This window comes from Berghia stephanieae, chromosome 3 (genome assembly GCF_034508935.2).
Source record: "Berghia stephanieae isolate SIO BIC M18660-M18661 chromosome 3, UCSD_Bste_1.3, whole genome shotgun sequence".
In the NCBI taxonomy this organism is placed as follows: domain Eukaryota; kingdom Metazoa; phylum Mollusca; class Gastropoda; order Nudibranchia; family Aeolidiidae; genus Berghia; species Berghia stephanieae.
In genome coordinates, this window is record NC_088362.1 from 7,801,204 (window position 1) to 7,815,267 (window position 14,064).

The 14,064-nt window shown below is 35.3% G+C and overlaps 1 long non-coding RNA gene across 1 annotated transcript; it reads right to left on the reverse strand.

The window, feature by feature from the left end:
- Positions 1 to 391: 391 nt before the first annotated feature.
- On the reverse strand, positions 392 to 8,275 carry LOC144967091 (uncharacterized). Its single transcript, XR_013644320.1, has 4 exons — positions 8,121 to 8,275; positions 4,849 to 4,917; positions 2,682 to 2,736; positions 392 to 545 (listed from the first exon to the last, which is right to left on the reverse strand). It is a non-coding gene; the product is annotated as an uncharacterized LOC144967091 (long non-coding RNA).
- Between the last annotated feature and the right edge of the window lie 5,789 nt (positions 8,276 to 14,064).

The following is a 14,064-nucleotide window of genomic DNA, read 5'->3' on the forward strand; positions in this document are numbered from 1 at the left end:
TGTAAACACTTGAGCTTTTATATAGCGCAATATCCACGAAACGTGCTTAAAGGGCTTTATAAGGGTCCCTGACCAACAGCAACACGTAACATATAGAACAAGACATGACGCTTGATATGCGATATTACAATTTTTTCAGACAGAAACAACGCTGTTAACGGCCAGGTACTCATTTTACACATGAGTACGATGACAGAATGTGAGTAAAGAGTCTTTTCCATTGACTCCATTAGCTCGAACCCAGTACCTTCCGACCCGAAAGCGAGTGTCATATCACGAGATCAGCACAAATCACATGTTAAAATAAAGGAGTCCCTCATTGTTTGAAGAGTAATCGGGGTTTGAGCGATTTGTTACACAGATGGAGTTAATTAAAGAATTAAGTCATGTATTTAAGTCATTGAATTGAGGTTTATTTTCAAAACAAGACAACCACAAAAATCAAAAAGTCCCTTTAGACGGTTGATTCCATCCTGTTAAAACAAAGACGAACATCAAATAGTCCATGTCCTTTTAGACACACTCGCCTCTCATTTGGTCTTTTACTGCATCAATTTTGAGTTGAAGAAGAGAAAGAAAAAATCGTTTTTTGGTGATTCTTATGTAAAAATATCTTTAGAATCCATTTTCGTAAGTTTCAAAATTCATAAAAGTGTCTAAAACTCCTAAAATCAACCTTGACTAAGGTAAGGGTAAGGTATAATTAAATATGAATATATTGTTGAAAGTTCCCCAACTTTACCCCTTAGCAACCATAATTACCACTATCGTAATATAGCACAGCTTGGTATCATTGGATACGTCTAAATAAAAATTATACGTAACCGTTATTTTCGTTTCTATCCATAATTGCTTTATAATTTCATAAAATATGTAAAATTAATGAACAAAAATGTTTCTCTCTTATATCTAGATAGTCTTTTTTAAATGTATTTTTTGCGTTTTTCTAAAAACATCATTTTTGACTATCTTTTCTCACTATTTGAAGTTGATCTCAAAAGAATCGGCTGTAATTTTGCCACAATCTTTAATAAATGTATATTTATCACCCGACTAAGAGTCAACATTTTAACCAAGTCACCAACCGAATGGTGGTTTAGAGTATCTAATTTTAAGCAAACAACTACATTTTTGTATATAAACAAGCAAGAAAGATATAATGTTGATTTGTGTAGTATAATGTAGCCACCTTAAAACAAAGAAGAACTAAAGGAATAAGGATTGAAATGATGATGGTGATTTTGTTATGGTAATGTGGCTATTGAGATGATGATCTAGTACTATCCATTGTGGTAATTATGGAGGAGGAGTAGGAGGAGGAGGAGGAGGAGGAGAGTGAAGAAGAAGAAGAAGAAGAAGAAGAAGAAGAAGAAGAAGAAGAAGAAGAAGAAGAAGAAGAAGAAGAAGAAGAAGAAGAAGAAGAAGAAGAAGAAGAAGAAGAAGAAGAAGAAGAAGAAGAAGAAGAAGAAGAAGAAGAAGAAGAAGAAGAAGAAGAAGAAGAAGAAGAAGAAGAGAAGAAGAAGAAGAAGAAGAAGAAGAAGAAGAAGAAGAAGAAGAAGAGAAGAAGAAGAAGAAGAAGAAGAAGAAGAAGAAGAAGAAGAAGAAGAAGAAGAAGAAGAAGAAGAAGAAAGAAGAAGAAGAAAAGAAGAAGAAGAAGAAGAAGAAGAAGAAGAAGAAGAAGAAGAAAAGAAGAAGAAGAAGAAGAAGAAGAAGAAGAAGAAGAAGAAGAAGAAGAAGAAGAAGAAGAAGAAGAAGAAGAAGAAGAAGAAGAAGAAGAAGAAGAAGAAGAAGAAGAAGAAGAAGAAGAAAAAAATAATGATGATGATTATGATGATGCTGAAGATGGTGATGATGATGATGCTGAAGATGGTGATGATGATGATGCTGATGATGATGAAGAAGAAGAAGAAGAAGAAAAAGAAGAAGAACAACAACAATAACAACAACAACAGCGATAGACAAGAAGTAAAGAAAGTAGCAGAAGAATGGAAGCAGTGGGGGATGAACAAGAGAAGTAGGAGAGTATGATGGGGAATAGGAGGAGGAGGAGGAGGAGGAGGAGGAGGAGGAAGAGGAGGAGGGGGAGGAGGAGCCTGGATAAACAGTGCTTGACATTGTTACAAGGCCATCAATAAAATGAGCTATTTATATGCTCTACGCGATAAACGAGTGGTGTCTAGCCAACAGATTTAATGTTATATAAGACAGGGCTTCTGCAAGGCACTTTTTCACAAGAGAATGGTGAGGGAACGTGAGCAAAAAACCTTCACAAGGACTCAACTTTGCCACGCCCACTGCAGGACTCTTCAAAGCTGTTTTAACAAGCTACTGCATGTGGTATCGTACATTTCACAATACAATGGAAATGATAAAGCCAGAGAGATTTGCTGGTTTTAAATAAAGCTCGACTTTGTCGAATATCAATGAGACACACTTAGATAAAGGACAGAAAATTTGGAATCACCAAGAGGTGTTGGCTTTAAGCAAGTTTGCCTTTATCTATAATCAATGCAACACACTTAGATAAAGGATAGAAAATTTGGAATCACCAAGAGATGTTGGCTTTAAACAGAAGATGACGTCGGTGAGTTTTAACCTTATGCGGACTCTACTGTAAATTAACGTAGCCATATGAGTTAGAATAATAGAGGTGCGAAGATAAATTGATGCAAAGCACTTACTGCACATAGCTATGGGCAAGCCGTTGCTTTCGCAAATTTTACAATATCCACAATCCTGTAAGAAAACATTAAAAAAAACAAATTATATATATATATATAGAAAATAATCAAATTATGTCTTCAGCCGAAAACATTGTATGTAAGTGTATATAGCGCATTAATTTGTGTGTGTGTGTGTGTGTGTGTGTGTTTGTGTGTGTGAATACACATTGTTGAACAATGCCATCCGCTCAACTCTCATTCGTCTTCTGTGTCTCATTCTTCCTGTAATGTTGACAAAGGGAAAACGCAACATGTCCACAATATATTTCTAAATTAAATAGAAATCATGTTATTTTTGTTATCTATTTTAGAATTAATAACGTCGTATGTCGTACTTTGATTAAACACAAATTTAAAGCTTTATCTTCGAAAAGGCCCAGGTTTGAGAGTTTTTGACAGGGTGACTGTAAATTTAATCAATTGAAAATTGAAGGACGGGTTTTCTGGCCAAATTTCAAATACATGTTCTTCCATAGTTTGGCAGTTTTGTGGTTTGCCTTGTAATCTGATGGCTACGATATCAAATGACTGGTGAAGACATCACAATAAAAACAAAACCTGAGCTTTTAAAAGGGCAATATCCCGTTAACGTGCTCATGGCGTTTAACAGGTGCGAGAATCATATCACTAAAACAAATAGCAATAGCCGCACTGATTAAACCTAAAATATTTTACCTTCATGGGTGTGGCCAAGTTAACGACAATGCATCTCGGTTACAACGAAGTAAACGGAACTGGTGGTCAAGTCATGTTCGTTATAAAGGAGGTTTCGTTAAACCCGAGACGTCACTATCGATAGTAATATCCAAAGAGAATAACTTCTTAGGTACTTAAACTGTTTTGGAAGAGTTAAATGGATGATCTTCCTTGCAATATTGTACATCGAACAAAACGACACTCGCGGGTCCTGTGCTGCTCAAATTTTGAGATTAAGAAATACAAAACAGAACGAAAATATTTTTGTTTTTTTGGTAATTCTTGAGTAAAATATCTGTAAAATCAAATTTCTTGGAATTCAAAACTCATAAAGGTGTCTAAAACTCCTAAAATTATTGTTGATTAATGTAAGGGTAAAGTAAAATGTGAATAAAATATTGAAAGTGCCCCGGTTTTACCACTTAGCGACCCTAATTTTCATTATCGTAACAAAGCAAATCTTGGTATGATTGGACTCGTCTAAATCGGAACAAAATTTCCGCTATTTTCGTCGTTTCTATCCATAAATGTTTTAAAAGGTCATAAAATATCTAGGTTGATGCACATAATATGTTGCATCTTTTTTGCCTTTTTTAGGCATATAAAATGCATTTTTCTGTTTTTCCAAAAATGTCATTTGACTAACTTTTCTCACTGTTTTAAGGAGATCTCAAAAGGTAACTACCAGAATTTGCTGTAATTTTGCCACACTGTTTAATAGATGTAAATTTATCACCTTAGAAAGAGATTTTCAAATTAGCGGTTTTAGTTTTTGAGTTAGGATAATTTTCTCTGTAATTATCTTCTAAATTCAGAGACCTCGATATAGCCTAATAATGGGACAGTTTGAGGCTCAATATGTAAAAGTATGATAGAAAACTCAAAACCAGCTTCTGTAAGGTGTAAGAGGATGTCCTTAGGAGTTATCATGCCTGATACCAGTCCTTAAACTAGAATACGTTTTGAGATCTACATTTTAACCATGTCACCACATGATGGAAAGACATGATTTTTTTAAAGGTTCAGCGTATCTAATTTTAAGCAAACAACTATATTCATGTATATAAACAAGCAACAAAGATATAATATTGAAGGATGCCATAGCCACCATCACCACCCCTAACCTCTTTATGGACGGGACTAATTGGTTGAGTTAATGGGTCATCTCCCTTCCTTTAGACCCCCCCCCCCCCCCTCCCCTCCCCAACCATTTCGACAGATCCGAGGTCATTGTAACCGAGGTGCATTGTCATTATATCTTTATTATTGTCAATGTGTAGCAGTGTAAGGACTAACTATATTAAGTGGACCAGCTAGCGCAAAGAAATGGCAAAGTTATTTGAGCAATTACCCTCTAATGCCATGCTGGGTGATAATCATGAAGTTAACTTTATTTTTCAGATACAACAACGTTATAAAACATACTTACGGCATCACTGTTGCAACCAGCAACAAGACTGATACTGAGGACCAGGAGGACAAGTGCCATTGCCAGATGCTTTAATGTGGTTGATGGACAAAAATAAATCAGAATTATATAAATATAGAAATGCACCATCTATGAGACCTATTGTCTAGACACGGTATAATTATATGGTTGGAATTTTTTAAAATAGCATCATCAACAACAATAACAAAAACAACAACAACAACAACAAAAAAACAAACAATTTTTTTAATGAGCGTGGTCCACAAAGAGACCCTGACCAACAGCAACACGTAACATGTAGAACGATACATGACGCCTATCAGGTGCTAAAACACCTAATTTAACTCTTTAACTACCAGCCATTTTCAGGATTGTCATCAAAACTTCACATCACTGAAAATAAAAATAGATTCTTCTCTTTTCTTCACTCTAACACAAAAGCAATGAGTCTAAACTATACATGATTTCGTTCTACCAACGATGGTGGACGGGAAGATTAGCAGCTTGGAGTTTCTGTTTTATCTTTAGAGGTCATCTAAAACATTAGAGTAATTTCTCTTCCCCAATGGGTGGTGTTACCCGTTACTCTGGGAAATAACTTTGAACTCAATATCAGTATTTTGCTCTCGTAACGATCGGTTTGTTGGTTGGAAACGGTCGCAGTTTTAATTTTTTTAAATTAATTTTTTAAATGGAATATATTATGGGTCTCTATTTATATTGCCTCTGATTTCATGTCGTGGATTTTACCATTCTAATGCTCGATAACGAAGGCTGCTTGATGAGCCAAGTAGACCTGAAACACGATCAGTACCAGAAGTATTAAGTTGACGGATCCGATAAGAAGAGAGAGGAGAAATAGCAACAATCTAATTTTTGAAACATTAGAATTCAATGAATTAGTCTCCTGGAGTTTTTGGTTGTTTTGTTTTGTTTTTGGGGATTTTTTGATGGTGCTTAAACACTTTTGTTCCTTGCAGCGCCAATAAAAGGAGAATGAGAGGGAGAAAGATGTATATCTGAAGTTAAAGCACCAAACGCTTGTCTTGACAAAGTGCGACTTCTACGAGAAATCTATTTTGTTGCTTGTTTTTCTTTAATATGGATTTTACGGCGCTTGCAACAATGTTACTGTTTGGTCATTTCAGCGCCAGTAAAAAGGGGGATAATAGAGATCTGAAGCACCTAAGAAAAGGAAGACAAGAGGGCCTGGTTCAAATAGAGAACAGATGTTTCCACGAGTAATCCGCCAAATCGCCCATTTTGACATTACCTAAAAGTACTAGCCGGCCCAAGCAAATGTCTTCTTATAAAGGATACACTAAAATTTTATAATAATAATAATAATAATAATAATAGATCTTTATTGTCCACAAATATGGCAATTTGTCATTTAGTTACACTTGTCATAACGTTATATGATAACTATAACATTGAACAGACACCTCACTCCTACCCATTCTCTCTCTCTCTCTCTCTCTCTCTCTCTCTCTCTCTCTCTCTCTCTTCTCTCTTTCTTTCACGCATGCGACATACACAACATCAACATTTTCATTTCATTTTCAATTCGTTACATTCTTGGCAATTCAACACCAAATATTATCATCATTATCAATTGGTCACTTCATCTAGCCTAACATTAAACAAATTAATCAGTCAATCAGTCAACGCATCAATCCTTGGTTTTGCTGTACCATATGAAATATTCAACATTTTTATTGCTGATGGAACGAACGTTGATTTATACTTGTTAGTTCCACATTTAATCTGACAAAAACTTCTCCCAGATGGCAAAATATCAAATTCATGGTATAAAATATGTTTTTTTATTGTTGGTAATTGAGAATGCTTTCCTTTCTATTGCTTTTCCATGAATTCTTTCTACTTCATCAACAGGATGGTTTATTATTTTTGATGCCTCTTTGTAATTCTAAATCATCATACAATGCTTTATATAATATTAAGCGAAGGATAGGTCTTCAATCAACAAATCGCGAAATAAGATGAAATTAGTGGTGCACTTTTGTGTCGGAAGTAAACAAGGCCGCCGCCATTTCGATTTCCTTGAGACAAAAACATTGATACGAACGATTTTTCCGAGGATTTGAAGCAGAACTCTAAACGTTAAAGTTTGAAGTACATACCATTCATTAATACGAACAATCATACAACGTTTAATACGTAAATGAGTGAAACGTTGCCATGAAACAAAAAAATTTTATACATTTAGTAAAAGCTTGAACTTTTATATAGAGAGCAATATCCATTAAACGCGCTTTGCGAGGGTTCCCTGGCCAACAGAACACTTGACATTTAGGACGAGACGTGATGCCTGTTAGGCGATATTACATTTTCTCCCGACAGAAAGAACGCTGTTAACGATCTGGTACTCATTTTACACCTGAGTACGATGATTGAATGTGAGTAACGAGCCTTTTCCACTGACTCAGCTATGCGCCGCTTAGAGCGGGACTCGAACCCAAGACCTCAAGATCCGAAGGGGAGTGTAAAACCACATAGCGGAAAATGAATAACCTTAATAATGTATTAAAGAGAGATAATTTGCAAGGAAAAAAAATCATATCTCTCAAATAATGTACTACTACTATACATTTGACTGCCTCCCTCCCCGCTAAGGATCGACGCTATGCAAGAACAAAAGCAATCTTAATGCAGAACAAACAAAGAAAAAAAAGGCAGAGGACGTCGGGTGCTTGGTATGGGTCGGTCTAGCTGCTCTTCTCTTTATTCTTCGTATTTTGTCAGTGCCCGATGTCTTTGTCCGGAAGACGGTAGAGGATGGCGGTGCCGGGTCGTCGGAGTCAATCTCCGGTGTGGGTTAGCCCAAGATTGGTAATCATGGCTACATTTAAATTTAACTAACTTTCCGACATTTGGAATAAACATGTAGCAGATGCCCTAATTTGGCCAACATGTTAAATTCGTGATACGATTTTTTAGGTTTCTTTTTAAATTATTTATTTCTTCAGAATATACTAGATACAGTTTTGGTGGTATCTAATGTTATAGTAATGAGATAAACGTAAAGCAATCTGACAAAACAATGGAAAATCAAACGAAACAAAAAAGACAAGCATAAAATGCGAAGGTATGTTCCATATGGGTGTTATTAACCTATTGTTTCACGTTCACTTCAAAAATAAAATTCAAAGACAAAGTATTTCTCCGCACAATGTTATCTTAAAGAAAGAAAAAACATAGAAAAAGAAAAAAAAAGGATCAAGGTGAAAATGAAAGTTGATAAAACGTACCTTAATATTGAAGACCTGCATGTTTACTTCTAGACTTGGATCAGAAATGTTTACTTCTAGACTTGGATCAGAAATGAAAAGTCACAGAATGTCACGATGATTTATAGGCAAAACGCAGTGAAGATTTTTATCCCTGCCACTACTCTAACTATCCAATCAGACTAGGTCACGTACAGGAAATCATACACTGGCCAATCGTTGAAGACTTCATCACAAGGCATCACTGTTAAGATGCGTGGTTCTATCGCAAAATGTGTTACCCCACTTCTCAAAACGGTATTAAGTCGGGATGAATCAGTTGCTATAAAGTCTAATTAAAGCTAAACTGGTCAAAAATATGAATTATATATTGGTGTTAAGCACTCTGGAATATGATAATCATTCTCCTCAATAAGTATATAAACTCAACGCAAGTCTGAATTTCAGGCTAAAAATTCAGTATTCAGCATCTTAATAATCAACGACTTAATACCGTTTTGACACGTTGGGTCACAAATGTGTTACCCTACTTCTCATGACTGTGATGGAAGAGTGGCGGAGAGATTTGAAAAAATCCGAAGAAAAGTTAGCATTAGATGATGATATGGTGAATTGATACTGAATATCATTTAGTTATGTCAATACAACTGTCATGTAATAATCAATGATTTTGGTATTTTAGTGGATAGAGAGAGAGAGGGAGAGAGAGAGAGAGAGAAAGATAGAGAGAGCAAGAGAGAGAGATAGAGAGAGAGATAGAGAGAGATAGAGAGAGAGAGAGCGAGAGAGAGAGAGAGAGAGAGCGAGAGAGAGATAGAGAGAGAGAGAGAGAGCGATAGAGAGAGATAGAGAGAGAGAGAGATAGTATGTATGTATCTTCTTCATCATCATTGCCGACGTCGTCGTCGCTTCGTCGTCATCATCATCATCATCATCATCATCATCGCCGTTGCTTCTTTTTCTTCTTCTTCTTTTCTTCTTCTTCTTCTTCTTCTTCTTCTTCTTCTTCTTCTTCTTCTTCTTCTTCTTCTCTTCTTCCTCCTTCTCCTCACGACTGGGATGGAAGAGTGGCGGAGAGACTTAATACCGTTTTGACACGTTGGGTCACAAATGTGTTACCCTACTTCTCATGCCTGGGGTGGAAGAGTGGCGGAACGATTTGAAACAATCCGAAAAAAAGTTAGCATTAGATGATGATATGGTGAATTGATACTGATTATCATTCAGTAATGTCAATACAACTGTCATGTAATAATCAATGATTTTGGTATTTTAGTGGAGAGAGAGAGAGAGCGAGAGAGAGAGATAGTATGTATGTATCTTCTTCATCATCATTGCCGACGTCGTTGTTTTCCCTTCATCATTATCATCATCGTTGCTTCTTCTTCTTCTTCTTCTTCTTCTTCTTCTTCTTCTTCTTCTTCTTCTTCTTCTTCTTCTTCTTCTTCTTCTTCTTTCTACTACTTCTACTACTACTACTACTACTACTACTACTACTACTACTACTACTACTACTACTACTACTACTACTACTACTACTACTACTACTACTACTACTACTACTACTACTACTACGACTACTTCATCTTCTCCTTCTCCTCCTCCTACTCCTTCTTCTTCTTCTTCGTCTTCTTCTTCTACCATTGAGGAAATGGCTGCCACTTCTTGTGAAAATGACACCTGCATGTTTAAGACCCCTATCGAATCGTTAAAGTATTTAGCACAATTCATCAATCAAACTAGGTAACCTATTTTCTTATAATTGAGATCGTGAGCTAGAAAACACGAGAAATCACATCCAGATGGTAAATGAATATATATTCTCAAGCAATCTGCGAGGGCCCGGTGGATCCGTGAAGTCTCGGGTTGGATGGTTTGTGACAAGATGAGCTATTTTTTTTTCGATCGATATTCTAAAAACAAAACACTTTCCCATAAATTTAGATATTTGTTGTTTGTTTTTTCTCTCTCTCTTTTGTTTGTTTTTTTTTTCTTCCCTAGAGCACAGTTCTCCTGGAGATGAACTTTGATCCTAGAATTAGAAACCTGATAAGATCCCTCTATGAGAACCAACAATCAGCGGTACAACTAGAAAGCGGAACAACAGAATGGTTCAAAGTTACAAAAGGAGTAAGACAGGGATGTATTCTATCACCCCATTTGTTCAGCATTTACACTGAAGGTATAATGCGAGATGTGGAAAACGATGTCAGGAGAAGTAATTACAACGAACCTAAAATGCAAGGTCTACCCATAAAAGATCTGAGGTACGCAGACGACACTGCACTATTGTCCACAACACCGGGGGGACTAGAGAATCTAATAACATCTGTAAAGGAACATAGCGAGAGCAAAGTCCTTAAGCTGAATATAAAGAAGACCAAAATCATGAATACTGACAAATGCAAAACAGATGCCATCATAAAAATCAATGGAGAAGAAATAGAAAGAGTAAAGAATTTTGAATATCTTGGAGCCAGGATTGAGTACAACGGGAAATCGGCCCCAGAGATCAGGAGGAGACTAGCAATGGCAAGATCAAAGCTAGAAAAGATGAATAATATCTGGAAAGGGCAGTGCATTCAAACAAAAATCAAAATCCTCAAAAGTGTTGTTTTCCCAACTGCAGCATATGGATGCGAAGCATGGACTATCAGCAAAGCAGAGAGCACAAAGATCACAGCTTTTGAAATGGCATGCTACAGAAAAATACTCAGAATATCATGGACTGAAAAACAAACAAACAAAGAAGTCCTGAGAAGGATCGGAATAAAATCACCAATTCTTCTTCAAACTGTAAAGAAATTGAAACTAAACTATTTTGGCCACACGACTCGCCACGAATCATTAGAAAAGCACATTCTGCAGACAAGGGTAGACGGCAAGAGAGGAAGAGGTAGACCAACAAGAAGCTGGGAACAAGATATATGCGAATGGCTGGGAATGACAGCAACTCAAGCAAGTAGACTGGCGGAAAACCGTAATCTGTTTCGCAAGAAAGTTCGGGAAGCAACGTCCTACGCAGGATCAGCTGACTAGATAGATAGATAGAGCACAGTAGTATTAAAAGAATTGATAAAACCTTTGATACCTTTACAAAAAATCGCTCAGAACAGAGCCATTTGGATTTAGTCGTTGTCCGTCAGAGTCGCTGAACCCGTGGAGCCGGAGTTTATCCCGTTTCTTTAGCGTGAAAGGACAATAACAACTGTTTGGATAGGTCTGACGCTTGTCTTTTCGGTCAGATCATACAGACCCAGCTGCCCAATCACTACTGGGTGGCCAAGGGAGTCAGAAAAATATGTCGACTGAAGCCGGGGCCAATTACAGTCCCTTTGCTTGTGAAACTTGAGCCATCTGGACCTCCTATAAATCGATTTTTAAAAAATCTTTTCTTTTTATTGACTTTATTTCTATGTTTAACTGTCCTCATTTATATTCCATTAGTTGTTTATTTTTTAGATTGTTATTGTAAAGCCGGAGTTTAACCCGGTTTCTATAACGTGAAACGGACAATAGACATTGCTTGCTACCCTTTAAGTATGACGCTAATCTACCGCAAAGTACTTTCTAGCAGACCCAGCAAACCAATCACTGCTGGATGGATTGGGCGGGGATAAATAACCTCTAAAAAACTCGACTTCACCCGAAATCAAAGTCAGTCCTTTTGCCTGTGAAGCGAGCGCTCTACCAACCTTTAAATCCCTGGTTTGAAAGTTTTTGTCAAGATGACGGTCATTTGAAGGACGAGTTTTCTTGACAAATTTTTAAATACATGTTTTTCCAGAATACGACAGTTACCTGGTTAATTATATTATTATTATTATTATTATTATTATTATTATTATTATTATTATTATTATTATTATTATTATTATTATTATTATTAATATTATTATTATTATTATTATTATTATTATTATTATTATTATTATTATTATTATTATTATTTCTATTTTTATTATCATTATTATTTTTAATATTATTGTCATTACTATTATTATTATTATCATCATCATCATCATCATCATCATCATCATCATCATCATCATAACAGCAGAAAATGAAGTGAGTAGAAAAGGGCCAGAAGACAATAGAGAATAAAAAATTCGCAGCGATGTGGGCTCGAACCAACGACCTTACTGATACGACAACTCCGTCTGGCCATCAGAGGGAAGCTATGCAGTCGACGCCATTCACCAATCCAAAAAACTGGTTTCTTCTGACTTCTTAAGATCATGTGTTCAAGTTTCAAGACAGCTCCTCATTTAACTTGACCCAAACGGATCAGCCCAACAGTACCGTCCATGACATAATCAGTCGGATGGTGAAAAGGTTTGAACTGAGATATTGACAAGTTCAGTTAGAAGGTCAATTTTTATCAAAAAAGAGATTTTGTCATAAATAATTAAATCCAAACTTTTTGTACATTTTCGGGAAATATCAAAGCTTAATTTCACTTCTAAATATTTTTTACAGCTAGTCAAGTTGAAAAAGTATGAAATTTGATAAAAGTTGCAGGATACCTTTCCTATTCATCTGATCATAACTTCATGAAAAATCACCCGACTTATTTCAAATGAAGATTAAAATGCTCTGGTGAGCATATTATTCTTTCCGAAAATGAAAAAACTCCAAATCCAAAATGTTCACCTACCGACTGATTATGTCATTCACGCACACAGTCTCATAATAACAACTTGGTTTATCTGCTTAACTCACTCAATCCTAGAGATTTTTGCTACTTTTCAAACTTGGAAAAAATGTATTAAAGATGAGCATGTCCATAGATAGTTTTATTCAACTACCATTAACATGCAAAATCTACAAGAGATGAAGTGAGTAGAAAAGTGCCAGAAGACAATAGAGAATAAATTTTTTTTTGCGGCGGTGGTGGGGTTTGAACCTGCGACCTTATTGGTACGACAACTCCGCCTGGCCGGTGAAAGCGTGACTCTACCTTATGAGCTATCCACGAACACAAAAATATTCATTTCAAACTCAGGTCATTGGTACGACAACTCCGCCTTGCCTGGTAACTTCGCGATGGTTGTGTGGTGAACCCGCGTTCTATCATCCACTCAGACCATCAGTTATTATGTCAGAAAGAAGTGGTCGCCCTTTCTCTATTTCAACGAAAACAGAGAGACTTCGAAAATCTTTACTCCCGTCCAGTATTAGGCTTTATAACAACAAGCAATAATCATTTTATATAATTATTTCGCATTTTTACTTCCAAAAAATCTAAATATTAATTTATTAATTTATTTGTTTTGCAATCTTTTCAATTTTCAATTTATAGTGACAGTTTTAACTATTTTACAGTGTTGAAATTATTCATATTATAAAGCGCAGCTCTGGTTATGGAGCTGTTCCTTTTTTAATATACATCCTAATTCCATTGTATTTTTATCTTATTGTGTAAATTATAACACGTCTGTACAAAAAAAATTCCTTTTTGGGATGCAATAAAGTATTATTATTATTATTATTATTATTATTATTATTATTATATTATTATTATTATTATTATTATTATTATTATTATTATTATTATTATTATATATAGATAGAGATAGATAGAAAGATAGATAGATAGATAGATAGATAGATAGATAGATAGATAGATAGATAGATAGAAACTGACGTCGTTTATTATATTATTTAATAATAATAATAATAATAATAATAATAATAATAATAATAATAATAATAATAATAATAATAATGATAATAATAATAATAATAATAATAATAATAATAATAATAATAATAATAATAATAATAATAATAATAATAATAATAATAATAATAATACGAAGTGCTTATTCGCAGGAGTACGGCGAATAGTGGGTCCACGGCGGAATCACTATTCGCAGTAGTAGAAACGCTCTCCCGTCTCTGAAAATTAGTCGTTGTCCCCTCACTGAACACAACACTGTATTTCTGTTCAAAATGGCGTGCT